At 37.0% G+C, this 13,905-nt stretch overlaps 1 long non-coding RNA gene across 1 annotated transcript; it reads right to left on the bottom strand.

Annotated features, from left to right (window-relative positions):
• Positions 1-2,030: 2,030 nt before the first annotated feature.
• Positions 2,031-12,665, bottom strand: LOC138687084 (uncharacterized). Its single transcript, XR_011326418.1, has 3 exons — positions 12,462-12,665; positions 2,398-2,659; positions 2,031-2,270 (listed from the first exon to the last, which is right to left on the bottom strand). It is a non-coding gene; the product is annotated as an uncharacterized lncRNA (long non-coding RNA).
• Positions 12,666-13,905: the final 1,240 nt, after the last annotated feature.

The following is a 13,905-nucleotide window of genomic DNA, read 5'->3' as shown; positions in this document are numbered from 1 at the left end:
CCAGTAGTCAAAGAGCGCAACATCCTAAGCTGAACTCCGACATGAGTCTCTTTTTGGTCTGGGCAAATCACTTAACCTTCCTTGACACTCTCCCGGGAGAGGAATTCACCATTTTGAGGATTATTTTTTGCTAAGCACCTGCAAGGTTCTGCACACATGGTTAACATGTCATGCAGAACCACAGTCTCTGTAGTCTTCAACCTTCAAATGCATTTGTTAACATTTTTTTGGCTCCCGATTGCTCAATATATTCTCATTTTCATTTTTTGCTCATCAATATCCCCTGGCTTGCTCCTTCTTAAATAAAACATGCTCCCCTAGGTGATACATAGTGAGCCAGTAGAAAGATGCTGTCATTTGACCCACTGTGACATGTTTCAGAACAGTCTTTGTGAAATTCTCTGGTATTTTCAAATATCCAAACTGTTATGTAAATATATTTCCAGTGCAGCTCTTAAAATATATCAAAATACTTGTACTAAACTAACATCAATTTTGTTTTTGGTTCATAATGGTCTCTTATCTATACAGATGTTCTTAATTCTGCCTTCTAATGTGGGAGTTAGCACTGAATGCTACTTTTTCTATGTGAGCAAATACCCATAAGAGGATCAGGTGTGAATTTTCCAAAAAGAATTTTTAAGCCTTACTTCTTCCATTCGGTGTACTCTGCTGAGTATATGGAGAGTTGCAATCACCAATGAGTATCACTTCTTTTTTCCTTCGGTCAGACCCCTTGTAAGAAATCCTTGTATTATTCATAATCTGAAACACCCAGACTGTACAGACTGTTTTTAAGAATGAGTCATGTATCAGGCCACACAGCTTTTTGGCACAGAAACTTCCAATCAGTCAATACTTATCGGCTTGCTTATGAGCTTTCCTGTGCACCTGCGCGTCAGATAAGCAAGATGGAAGGAGTGCTTTAATGAGGATTACTCTTGATACCAAAGCTTGTTCTTAAGGGGAAGCTAGTGGCCCCTAATTTGTTATTCCTGGAGAGTAACAGCGTGACACTTGGTTGACACACAGACAGACCTGGCTGTGTCCCCTGCTATGCACTGGCAGGGCTGCAGAAGGATGTCGTCTACACCAGAAAGTGTGGCCGGCTCTTACATTCTTTCCAGCACAACAGGGAAGGATGAAATGGCTGGTTGCTGCCATGCTTGGTGCATGGCAAGACATCACTCTTTACTGCATGGAGTGATAGCTGGAATGACCGCAAATTCCTGTGCAGGAGCAAGGGAGCAGCTGGTCCCTTTGACTCCTACTACGCTGGTCTTCACTAGGTCTATTCCTTTCATTTTGCAAATAATTCCAGATATCTGACTTTCCCTATTACATTTAAATAAAGGATATCTTAAAAACTATTACATATAAACACATGCTGTGTGCCCTTATACAGGGCGCAGGATTAAAACAAACAAACAAAAAAATCGGGGCTGCAAACACGAGCAGTTCTGGCTGTTCAGTGAGAAAGTACTTGCAACTACAGTTAGATAATTCACTGTAGCAACTTGGCAGCACTCCCCTTTTACTGTATTTATCTGTGTCTAATCCCTGGGTTATCAGTAAAATGTGATTCAGCAGCAGCACAGGCTACACATTCATGTAGGTATTAGCAAGAGCCTGCCTCCTTGTTCCAACTTTTTTAATTATAGCAATACCTCCTTTCTGCCTTTTATTGTGTGGAGGTCGTCTAAGTACTTCTTTTGGAGTACTGGTGCTTAGATGGGGAGAGCTTTCAGAGGTGTGAGTGGCACACATGAAAATACAATAATCCCAGCATACCTGAATGCTGTAGTTGAAAATGCTCTCAGAAGAGACACTCCTTAATAATAATAATAATAAAAATAATCTTGAGGATTACTTGCTTATGAGCAGGGGTTTTTTTAATTGAATGTGTTGGAAGTCACAGTGGAAAACAGAAGCACTGATGAAGATTAAATGGAACAGACCTGACTTTGTGCAGCAAATCTGGAGATGCTAAATCTTCTTGTTGCTGGTTTACACAACCAGGGCACCGATTCCCCTCCACTGCAAGACTCCAAATTGCTTTGTTCAGAGCAGCTGAGGGGGTCACAGTCTTTTCTTGCCATGCTGCAAACCCACATTCCTTTCCTTTTCCTAATGAATCATCTCTCGTTCCTTCTTGTTCAAGGGCCAGGTTTCTCTCCTGAAGCAGCTATGTACATTTTAAGAGGCAGAGCAGATCTTGGACGTGGGAGGCTTTTCACACAAATGCCAGGGGGTTGGTGGATACAGTTTATCTTAAAGAAAATGAAGGTATTACGGTACATAAGGAAGTAAGAGGTGGACTTCTGATATTTAAAAAGCACAAAGGCATTTGTCACAACAAATCCAGAGAAATGCTTTTGGTGAAAGCGTACTCCCTACCTTGGTTTCCCCTCCAGCCCTCGCCCTCGCGGCAGCTGTCATTTACTGGATAAGCTCAGGATTCCTCCCTGCAGACCCTCGGTGCCCACAGCCATCTCTCAGCCGCCCCATGCTGCTGGTGGGACATTCCCAGCAGCAACTGAAAGATGCTTCATGTCTCCCGTGCCTGCTCTCTCCAGGCACTGATCGGATTGGCAGCAGATGAATGTGTCAGCCTTGGTAACTTCGCTTCTGGGCACAGCACTGGGCACAGGACATCCATCTGAAATTAATATATTGGGTAGAGGAAAAGGGGAAAAAAACCCCTCCATTATTGGTGAGTTGTAGGTACGCTGTGGCGTTTCTAGCTGTTCCATGTTTGTGAAGTGGGTTTGCCTTGATGGGGTCTCTACAACTTAATTACTCTCCTGCTAAATTTACTGTGATTTTGCATTAAAAAAAGTTACAATGTTTGAAGATCAAAGCAAGCCAGAGAAAATGAACTTTCTCCTTGAGAAATATTGTGGAAATTTCTCATATTTTTTATTTTTTTTTCTAAAGGCATTTTTAACATTAAAATATAATTTTCCATGAAGTTTTTCTGAAATATTTTTACAGATTTTTCCAAAATAATTTTTAAATCTTTCCTTTACCAATACCCATAACAATTGTAGTCAAAACTAACTATATTTTGAGTTTAAAATTAAACCAGTTTCTGAATTATGAAACAGTAGCAGAAATGTTTCCACAAGGAAGTCAGTAGCTCTATAGGATAATGGAGTCATCAAAAGGGACCTACAGGGACCAGGAAACCTCCTCTCACTGAGAAACAAGCTACTTCCAGCTATTCCTCTTGGTCCTAGTTTTTCTTTAGGCAGACTTTTCTTTTTCTAAAACCTTCTGAGGCTAGCACAATTACAGCTGAGAATGTGACGTTTCTTAATATCTAAAAGGAGGTTTAATGCAAAGGAAACACAGAGTAGAATACAAAAGAAGTATTGTATGTACACAGAAGAGTACAAAAGCAGAGGTAGAAAATACCAGAAGACAGAGACTTATTTTTTGAGAGCTCACTGGGTACTCTCCTCAATTCTTTAATGTGATGAAACGAGAAGTTCTTGTGTTTGGGAGTTCAGCTTTCCCAGTCTGAGCAGTTGCACCATGTGATGTCCAACATAAAATTGGGTGCATCCAGAGGCAGAGCATCAGGAGCTCGGCCCCAGGGCGATGCTCAGGAAGAGGGGATGTCCAGAAGAGACAGTAACTGCCGCAATCAACTGAACCACAAGCCCCAGGTTTAGCAGCCCCACACTCAGAACGGAGGACATGAAGGAGAGGAACTGCTGACTACAGCCCCAATGAATTCACCGATCGCTATAGACAACAGAAAGCCAAAGTTCTCCAAACTTTCAAGCTTCACAGACTGAAACCAAATGGGGTCAGCATGGCTGTAATGTGGTTTTGCTCTTGAGCACACGTCTGGCCAAGCCTCTGTGTGATCCAGAACAACCAGACAACTCAGCCTTTTTCACAGAGCCCTGCCTGTGGCCAAAACAATGTGTTGCATGACAGTCCAGAAGTAATTTATTATTAATTTTATTTTAATTGTTTATATTTAATATACTATAAATCTCTGAAAAGATCTAATATGCTGGCCAAACCCAAAATGGATTTAAAAAAGAAAGCTCCAGGACTGTCATTAATTGGATGATGAACAGCTTCCAATATTGGAGGACAAATAGTAGCTATGAACTTGTTACACCACTGGAACAGCACCAGATATGAAAGGCAGGCATTCTGCACTTCTGAAAGCAGGAATATTTTGTCACACTGTCATCAGATACAATTTCTGATGTATAGTTAAATAACCTTTACTTTCATCCCTCCAGTGTAAAAGATGAAAATCTTTTAAAAGTGAGAGTCCCAAAGAAATGTAAATACAGTGTATTCACTACTGACATTTCAAAAGATTTTGCCCCACCAGTGGAGACAGCTATTCTCTATTATCAGGTTTCCTGTCAGTCATGTTGATTAAAGTTGATAAATACTGCAAGCCGCTTGGGGTAGGCTAAAGGACACAAAAGAAAAATGTAACTTATTTGAAAAGGACCATATTTCTTGGGAAATGAAAAGCAGACCATATTTGCCTGCATTTCTCAACTTCAAGAAAAGCAAATTCCCCTATTTAATTTTTTTATTATTATTTTCCTAGAAGTAGTACTTACTTATATACTGTAATTAATGTAAGAGTGCTTTGCATGGACAAAACGGTGTGATACTGAAAAGTTGGCACAGTTTCTCTGCGTTCACACACTATTATGTTTATAGAACTTGGGCAATAAATGACAATTCACTAGACCAATTGTTGAAATTTGGGGACCAGTAATAGCTACATCCTAAAGGAACATGAGTCCAAATGCATCAGAAACATTGGGATGTATTTTGCAAGACTAAGGTGTTAGTCCAGAAAGCAAACTACTTTTGAAAGCATGACATATATTCTCTATAAATATTTAATATGCAAAAGACAGAAGATCAGTTTGATATAATTCACAGGGTCAAATCAGTTATAAAGATTCTTCTGATTGTTATTGCATATGCATTATTTTTAATCTTCTAAAAGTCTTCAGCAGAAGTGGATATTAATTTCAGAATTAATATTAGAAAAACATTGATTTCTGTTTGCCATCAAGGCAAGGAAAAGTAGCAACACTCCCACAAAATGAACTATGGATAGGAAAAGCTAAGCTTTTCTTTCTTTTTTTTTTTTTTTTTTTTAGTACGAACAAGCAAAAAAAAAAAAAGTTATGATAAAATAGTCAAAAAAGCTGGAAGAAAAGTAAAGCCTGAATACAGGAATACTTCATCAATTATGACCTTTCATTAGACATCAGCAGAGATACTTACACCAATGTAGTGGAGCATGTGAATGTCCAGGAGCAAGAACTTTAAATCACATTATTTTCCATGAAAACTGCCCTCCTTATCTCGTCAAATTTTCCAGAAGAATACTTTTATAACTTGACTGAATATTGTAATTAGATTAGTGGAAAGGACAAGATGGCAGAATCCAAGTTGGATTTCTTGAAAAAAAAAACCAAAAAAACCAACCCACTTGAGAGAAAGCTGAAAGTTACTGTATGAAAGGAGGAATGAAAATCCTGGTAATTGAATTAATTTTTTTAGTTAAGAAAAAATCTTATGTTTATAATAAATGATTAATTAAATTCACTATGTGTCTATAAAAGTATTTGATGACCCACACATTTCTGGCTAATAACATGAACTCTACTGCCAGCAGAATATATTGATTTAAACTCATAGGAGTTTTTAAAAAGGCCTGCAGAGCCTTAAAAAGCCAAGATGATGTGGGTTTGGAAATTCTGAACTAAGCCCAGTTTGCATTAGTATTTTAAGAACATCATGCATGCATTTACCTTTCTGAGCTTATTGTTTAGCTATATATTTCCTACAGCAGCTGGAATAGTTGAAAATTCAATGTAATAAAACTACATTAAATTTCTGACAAACCGTAAAAGAAAGAAATCCTGTCCCACTCCTGTATTTCTTTGGCACAAAGCTGAGGGTTTTTGTAATGAGATTCTTTTTAAAGTGCACAGGGTGCCAAAATGAGTATGCCTATTTAAGAATCTCTCAATCTACCACTGCAGAAATCTAGCTAACTGAGAAAACTAGTATACCTTTTACAGCAATTTTAATACAGCTACCTTGGGTCTACTTATTTGTTCTGATGCTTATCCATCATAAAATCGCACTGCACAAAATCAGATTACAAACCCTGATGAGAATTCTACATATGTGGCTAACTATGCCATTATAATTAATTTAGTCAGAAACCCATTATGTGTTAACAGAGGAAAAGACTCTTTTATAAATCCTAGCATTTTCCTTAGGCTTTAAAGAGTTCTTAATAAAGAGACATACTATGATGCAGCAATATAAAAATGGTCAAGATCCTATTTTGCACAGATATTTCTTTACTGCCTTTTTAAAATAATTAGATTTTTAACACAGTAGTCTAGTTTTTAGGGTTTTTCATATCATAATTTAGTTCATGAAGTTGCAGTGAGAAACACCTGATGACTATCACAAACTGAAAATGGTGATAGCCCTCTTGCAGGTTTTAGATGAGGCAAGGGGGATGACCGCATTACTCCTTAAATCAATAGAAGCCATGGCAGGAAAAGAAATTACTGCAAGGTATTTGGGCCTAGATTATCACATATTTTTAATGTAAACTAATGGGCACTATACTAGCAATGGTAACAAGATTTTATTCACTCAGGATTTCCTATATGCAAGCTTGTTTCTAGCAGAAACTGGTAGCTTACAAAGCTCTTGACCCTTTATTGTTTATTTGGTAAATCCACTTTTATATAAAAAGGTAGAGGATTTTTTTCTAAATTAGAATACAGAAAAAAGAATACAGAAGATTTCAGTGCTGCAAGCTAGTAGTCTACCAAAATTACCTTAAACCATTCATATCATAGAAGCAATATGAAGAGCACCTTGAGTGTTCAGAAGCAATTACAACAGTGATAACTGCAGATGAAATGAAGCAAAATGTGAAAAATTTATCTTCATGTACACTTTTCTACATAACAGAATAGCCTCCATTTATCTTACTTCTTTTTCTGTTAGACTGATTAGTTATCTGGCTTCAGAAGCAAAATATGAATGAGCTGACAAATTGTTCCCTTTGACTTTTGTACAGTCCAAGAGTAAATACCAGATTTAACATTTAATCATTTAAAACAGCAGATCTGGCTACAAGTTAAGATGTGACCATATTAACCCAAATGTGCTGTCAGTACATAGAGTTTTACCTTTTACGTATACTTTAAATGCATTATGAGGATAAACAGGTATCAGCACCTTAATTGTACCCTACATATGACCCTACTGAATTAAAACACAGGAAAAAACCAGGAATCTATTTGTTGTTTAATATTAGAAAACACAGAGACTTCTGAAGAAAGAAAAGAAAACCTCTCAGTGCAGGGTATAGTAGATGTAAAAATACAAGTCCAAGCATGTGCCCTACCCACCTTTAATTCTAGTTACCTACAATCACTCATCTGGATTTTTAGAATTCTTGGCCTATCATCACCTGCCTTTATTTTTAAGAACAGTCTCTTTGACGACTCCGTGTATACATCAATTAGTCATTTCTTTGGAAACAAAAGTTCAAATAAATCCTGATTATGTCAACAGAAAAATAAACATCATTGCCTCATACCAATACCTGGCAAGTAGTGGCTACGTCACTTAACATATGAATCATTAAATGAAATCATCAGAGTTTGCCCAAGATGGGTTTTAGGGATGCATGTAATTCATGACTGCTTTAATGGCAGTCTAATTTCCGTGTATTTAATTTTGAGACATCTCAAAAGACCTCATCAGGTGGACTTTTTAGCTCTTAGAAATTCAGATTTTGACACAGATAGTCTCAAGTACAAAGATGTTCAAAATCCTTTTTGTCTTATGAAGATCTTTACCTTCTGTCTTAAGTTATGATACACAGTTTTATAGGCTGTTACATTTAACTTTTTGCATGTGTTTCAGACAAAGGATTGTGTGTAATATACATCTGAACATTTTTAGTCAGCTTTTGACCACAATTTTCAACCTTCTCATTGGTCAGTTGAACATGAAAGATGAACTCCTCCTTCCACACACAGTCTTCAGCAGGTATAAATCCTTAGGTTTGTCATTGTCTCGTAATATCAGTAGTCTAATAATACACCCAAACTACATTTAGCTGAATTTCATGTTAGATTTTATTAGCATATACTCTGTATGTCCAGATGCTCGGTGATACCATTCATTATTTATCATCACTAGCATCTGAACTACCTAAGAGTTAAACCTTCTAAGACTCTTTTCCTGGCTTGCTAAGAATCTTTTAAAAAAGGTTTTGGTTGCAACCCTATACCTTCAATCCCTCATGCATTGTCAAAAGAGCTATTAAAAATCTGTTACTGTTATAGAAATCTACAGGCTATCGTGGAATGCTCTGGAGCTATGCCTTGAATTTAACTTACAAAAGATGCGTTCCGGTCTGATTGCTCCAGCCTGTGGTTTTCTGTGTCATAAACTGAAAATTCTGTTTCTGTTTTAGACATTTTAATCTCAACTCCCCCATGAGCACTGGAAACTGGGCTGACCGTACAGATATTTTCCAGGCCTGTGTTAATTTCCTTCCACTGTATCTTGCTTGTCCAACTGCTTCTCTTTTTGATCTCTTGCTATTTTCATTCACTTCCCCTGAAATTCTTTTCCCTGATATTTTTAGTTTCTATAACCTGGTATTAAAAAAAAAACAGTCAGACCTTTCTCATACCCCCTTGTACAGCCTGACTTTTAATATATGTGTACAGATCTCTCACCTCCAAAGGTGTTCAGAGGGAAACTCTTCAAGAGGCAGTGCGGTCCAGAGGCCGTCCAGCCAGCAGGGGGAGAAGGAGGCTGGAGCTCTGTTCCAGCTGAGCTACCCCACAAGCCGCCTCTAGAAAATGATTTTGTACCCTTCTGACTCCGCGTGCCTGTCTTGAGGGTCTTTTTTGTAAATCTTTAGGGACCCACATTGTTTTCTTTTTTTCTTTTCACTAAGAGTTTGTTCATTGTTTAGCACAGAGAGCCCATGATCTCAGTTAAGGTCCATAAATGTTGCTGGGCTGAAGCACTGAGGGAGCTATGCTATAAACAGAGAGGATACTTTTGTTCTGAAAACAAGCAGACCCTGTACCACCTTCACAGAATGCATCTAAATCAGCGCATATTTTTTCACAAATGATATCTAGTTGCACGTATTTGTACGACATTACCTCTGGAATGAGCTCAAAAGAAAGCCATTTCAACAACTATGCATGTACACGTGTGTTCAAGTTTTTTTCCCCCCTCTTCCCCATCCTTTTTTTGTATTTTAATGTAGGCTTCCTTATATGCAGATCAGCTTTTTCTTCTGGAGCCTATAACACAACATAAGAAAGTTGATTTGTGGGACAGACAGCAAATAGAATCCCATGGAGCCTTGAATTCAGCTTCCTGCGTCGCTGGGTACCACCACCACCACCGCCACCACCGCTGCTACCGCCACCACCACCACTGCTGCTACACTCGGGAGGGAAACAAGTCCTGTTCACACACAAGAGGCTGCTGTTCTGGAGACCTACTGTGGCAACAGCATCCTGCCATTAGGAGGTGACAAAAATACACAGACAGATAGAGTGGGCAAAAAGCAACCGCATTCTGTTCTCCTTTTCCCTTCATATTTCCCAGTATCAGTGAAGAAGTTCCAGGCTATGCCAGCAGCAATATTGATTAAGCATGACATACTAAACTATACTTAACATACATAAGATTCCTAGAGCATATATTCTCATCATAAAAGCAGGCACTTCCATGTATATACTACTATCTCAAACTTCCCCAAGAGCTGAACAAGCTCAGTACTCTTAAAAACAAGACCACTCTGGCAGCTGAGAGACTGGTTGCCTAAATGAAAATGTAAGTTTTAGCACAATATATTTCCTCATATTTGTATTTTGTACATTTACTTCCAGATCTACGTCTGGAAAGACATCTGTACTGTGATACTATTTGAATAACTTATACTCATTAATGAATGGACGTATACTTTCAACTGATTCCTTAAATAGGGACAATGATTACAGAATAAGGGTTGTGTTTATCAGAATTTTCCAATGACAGACTCTAATTCGGTCAAGAACTGGATTAAGGTCACACTCAAAAGCTTTAATCACTACATTATCCTACCCATAAAGTGAAGATGCTGAATGAAATTAATAATATACTATTGAAAGACTATTGAAAAAAAAGGTCGGTTAAAATAAAAATTTTGCATTTTGAGGGAAGTTTTGATGTTTTGGGAAAAAAAAAAAGAAAAAAGATTTATCCACCCTGACATATGCACAAATCTTCTGTAAATACAATCAGTGAGGAAAATCCATTCATACTAAATTTTATATCAAAATGTTGATACCATCATAGCCACAACAGATTAGGGTTATTTAATTGTTTTACAAAAATCAGTGCATTTTTTACTGCCTAGATCTAGTTTTCTATATCAAAATTACTTTTTCTTTGTGTTTCTATGAAGCAATTATAAACTTATCTTGCAAATACAAAAGAATTACAAATTAAACCAAAAAATATATTTAGGAAAGAATCTTTTTTGAAATGAGACATTTCAAAATTACATTTTTCAGGAATTTTTCATTTTTTAAGCATTTTATAAAATGCTTTCTTACTTAAATTGTTACTGTAATTACTTAGAGATTCTTAAGGAAATTCTTATTAAAGTATTGACAACCATGGACAGAAAAAGAGGCATCCACATCAGCTTCTCTTTCAAAAGGGTTTTTTACTAGAATATGAAAAGTTTCATAGGGAAAAAGCTTTACAGGGTGAAATATAACTTTTTGAAAGTAGAGTTAGATTGTAAAATAATATCCCAGAGGCAGAAGTTGCAATACTTATGAGGAGCATTCAACAGTTGGACTGGAAAAAAATTGTCCTGACATATCAGAGTGATGGATACCACATTGCTCTTCCACCTTGTTTTGTATTGCTCTTTTGCATTGCTTACCATCCGATCTCCTTTTTGCGGCTTGATTTTTTTTCCTTGTATGTATATTTTCTTTTTATCAACTAAATCTGATTGTAATGCTTCATTGTGGTACAGGAATTACTTACGCAGTGAAATCATGCAAGGAAACAAAAAGAAAAGTGACCAAATATTTAATGTCATCTGTACCTAAATAAAAAGTAGATGCACATTTAAACTTAAGATGTAAATAACTCTTAACACTTGGAGTGTGGTAATGTACAGGTTTAGTCTATTTTAAATGCAAACACAAGTCTTTTAGGAGGTTAAATCTGCAACACTCTCCAGCTTCAGGTAGTGGAATATTTAATGTAAAAGACATGGTGTTGTTTGAATTTCATTTGACATGTAATTTGGTATATAATTTAAGATATAAGGCTGTAATTTGCTGCAACGATCACCACATTGGCTTGGTGTTATAATATGCCACCTAAGAAAAAATCCATAAAGAACTATGGCCCTTCAGATATTTTCATGTGTTGGTCCTGCACTTGGTCATATGGCTTTACAAATACCAGAAGTAGTAAAATGTTTTCCAGCCCACAGCTATTTGTTTGAAATTCTTCACAATGAATATGCTATATTTTATATCAGTACAGCTGGTATGTACTCGCATAACGATATCATCTGAGAGCTTTTCTTCACTCATGCAGGTTCATATTTAATAGGCATTGGAGATCATAGAAATTTTATGATATAATGCAATAGATTATCAAACCAACTGAAATTACCAATGTTAGAAATTAACTACACCTTTAGAGTGGAGACTCTTGAGATAAAATAATGAAGCAGAGTGCAATGTAATGGAGAAACATAAATTTCATACACACTAAGAATGCATATGAATAATGTCTTTAATATGCTCTTATATTCATCTAAAATGAGAGCAAACAAAACAATGTGTTTCCTAGAGAGGCTTAACATAATTTCCTTGAGAATGCTAAATTTATCTTTAACCTGTTTTCTCCAGTTATACTCATTGATGTGAGTTGGAAAAAAATGAGCAGTCCTCAGATTAGCTTTTACAGCATTTTTGTGGTCCCAAGCCAAGAAAAGCAAGGCACGATGCTTTCCTGGTTTATTCCCAAATAAGAAAAAATATAAAGTATATTAATGTATAATGTATATAATGAACACTCCAAATATGAATATATTTGTTAAGACCTGCAAAGTCAATGCTGAAATGAAGCCACTTTCTGTGATAAATTGTGGTATGAGGAATGTGTAGGAATTAGCAAAGCAGAAGAAAGCTTTAACATGCTGATTGCCTTACTCCTTTCCTGAGTCAGTGAACCTTATCAACTTTATAGCTTAAAGCCACTTTAAACCCCTCATCTGTTTACTGTAAAAGCACGTGTAGATGCCTTATGGCATCCCTGATCTTTTGCGTATGAGGAAAACCTTTTCCTGATAAATCTTCCCTGCAACTTACTGGGATGGTAGTTGCAGCCACAGCTCTTCCATCAGCAGCCCTTCAGTTCCTCTCCAGTGCCAGTTTCCAAATGAAAACTTTTTCCTTATTCCTGTGAACAATAGAAAAACAGAAAAAAAGACAAAAAAATCTATAAACTTCATTTCTAGGAGAACAGTGGTCCAAAGCAAGAAGCAAAGCATGAACAGCTTTAGCACCACTTCTTCCTACTGCTAAAAAAAGAAACAGAATGCAACATTGTGGAAAATATGATTAAGACTACCTGTAACCAACTTTGAAGTGTTCTGTAGTCAACCAAATTTACATGGTATGTCACAGAGGGGAGATGGAGATTTTGCGTAGGTCAGGCTTGTTAAAGACATCAACACTAATATCAGAGCAGACTAGATCCAGGACTATGCTGGACTTCAGCTATATTAAATCAAAGTTCATCAGTAACTGAAATACTCAATTCCAACTTTCAGAATATTAAAATATAATATAAAAGTGTTATTCTGTATTTTGCAAAGCAAATTCCAGAATAAATAGGAAACAGCATTAAAGGACACTGGCCTTGCTCTATTATATTTCTTCTAGAGTGTAAGAGAAAAATGAATGCTCATTTGCATGCAATTAGGTAAACTAATGAGCTACACCTATGAAGAAATACAAAGTCATTTTATAAGTTCTTCCCTTTTGTTGAAGAAAAACTTTGTCAATATTGTGGCAGCAATAAGTTCTGTGTTCAGAAGGTACACCCGAGCAGTGATGTACATAGAGGGTATGTCTGCTCACAGTGCAGAATGGATGAAAGAGCTGTTCTGGAGGCATAGCCAACAGCCTGGCCTTTAAACCACCTAACAAGCCCTGGACAGCACTTGCTTTACTATAGTTTATAGGACATTCAAGGTTGCATAACCACTTTCAAGAAGCTCAGAGAATAGGCCATGTCAAGACCTGTACTCCCACTGGAGGTCACTTTAGTCAGAGCTCTGTCTGCAAAACAGGCACAAAAGGAGTTCTCAGGTGGCAGCATGATTAAACATAATATTTGAAGGAATACTGACATCACTCTGTTGAGGTGCTCACATTGCAATTACCAACCTGATGCGTGAACAGCATAGCTTGGATCAGTCAGAAGGCCGTCAGATATTCAGAGTCTCTGACAGCAGGTGGATTGAAGTCCTTTCCAAACATTCAAGTCTTCTCGTAGCAGCTAACAACCTGTTGACATACCACCAAGGTTAATAATTATTGCTTTTTATAAGTACTTTCACTGCTAACCTTCTACCTCCATTTTTTTCCCCATTCTGGCAGTAAAATAGAACACAGATGGAACAAAGGGTGATGCAAACTAATTTTAAAGTAGGCATTTTCCAACACCCTTCAGACTATCTCGGATTTAATAGCTGAGCAAATATGGAATACATGTTTAAAATTAATTAAAGCCTGTCTTTCTAATGAA

Source organism: Haliaeetus albicilla, chromosome 10 (assembly GCF_947461875.1).
Source record: "Haliaeetus albicilla chromosome 10, bHalAlb1.1, whole genome shotgun sequence".
NCBI lineage: Eukaryota > Metazoa > Chordata > Aves > Accipitriformes > Accipitridae > Haliaeetus > Haliaeetus albicilla.
Note: the sequence above shows the minus strand (reverse complement) of the source record. Positions and strands in the feature narration are given on the sequence as shown.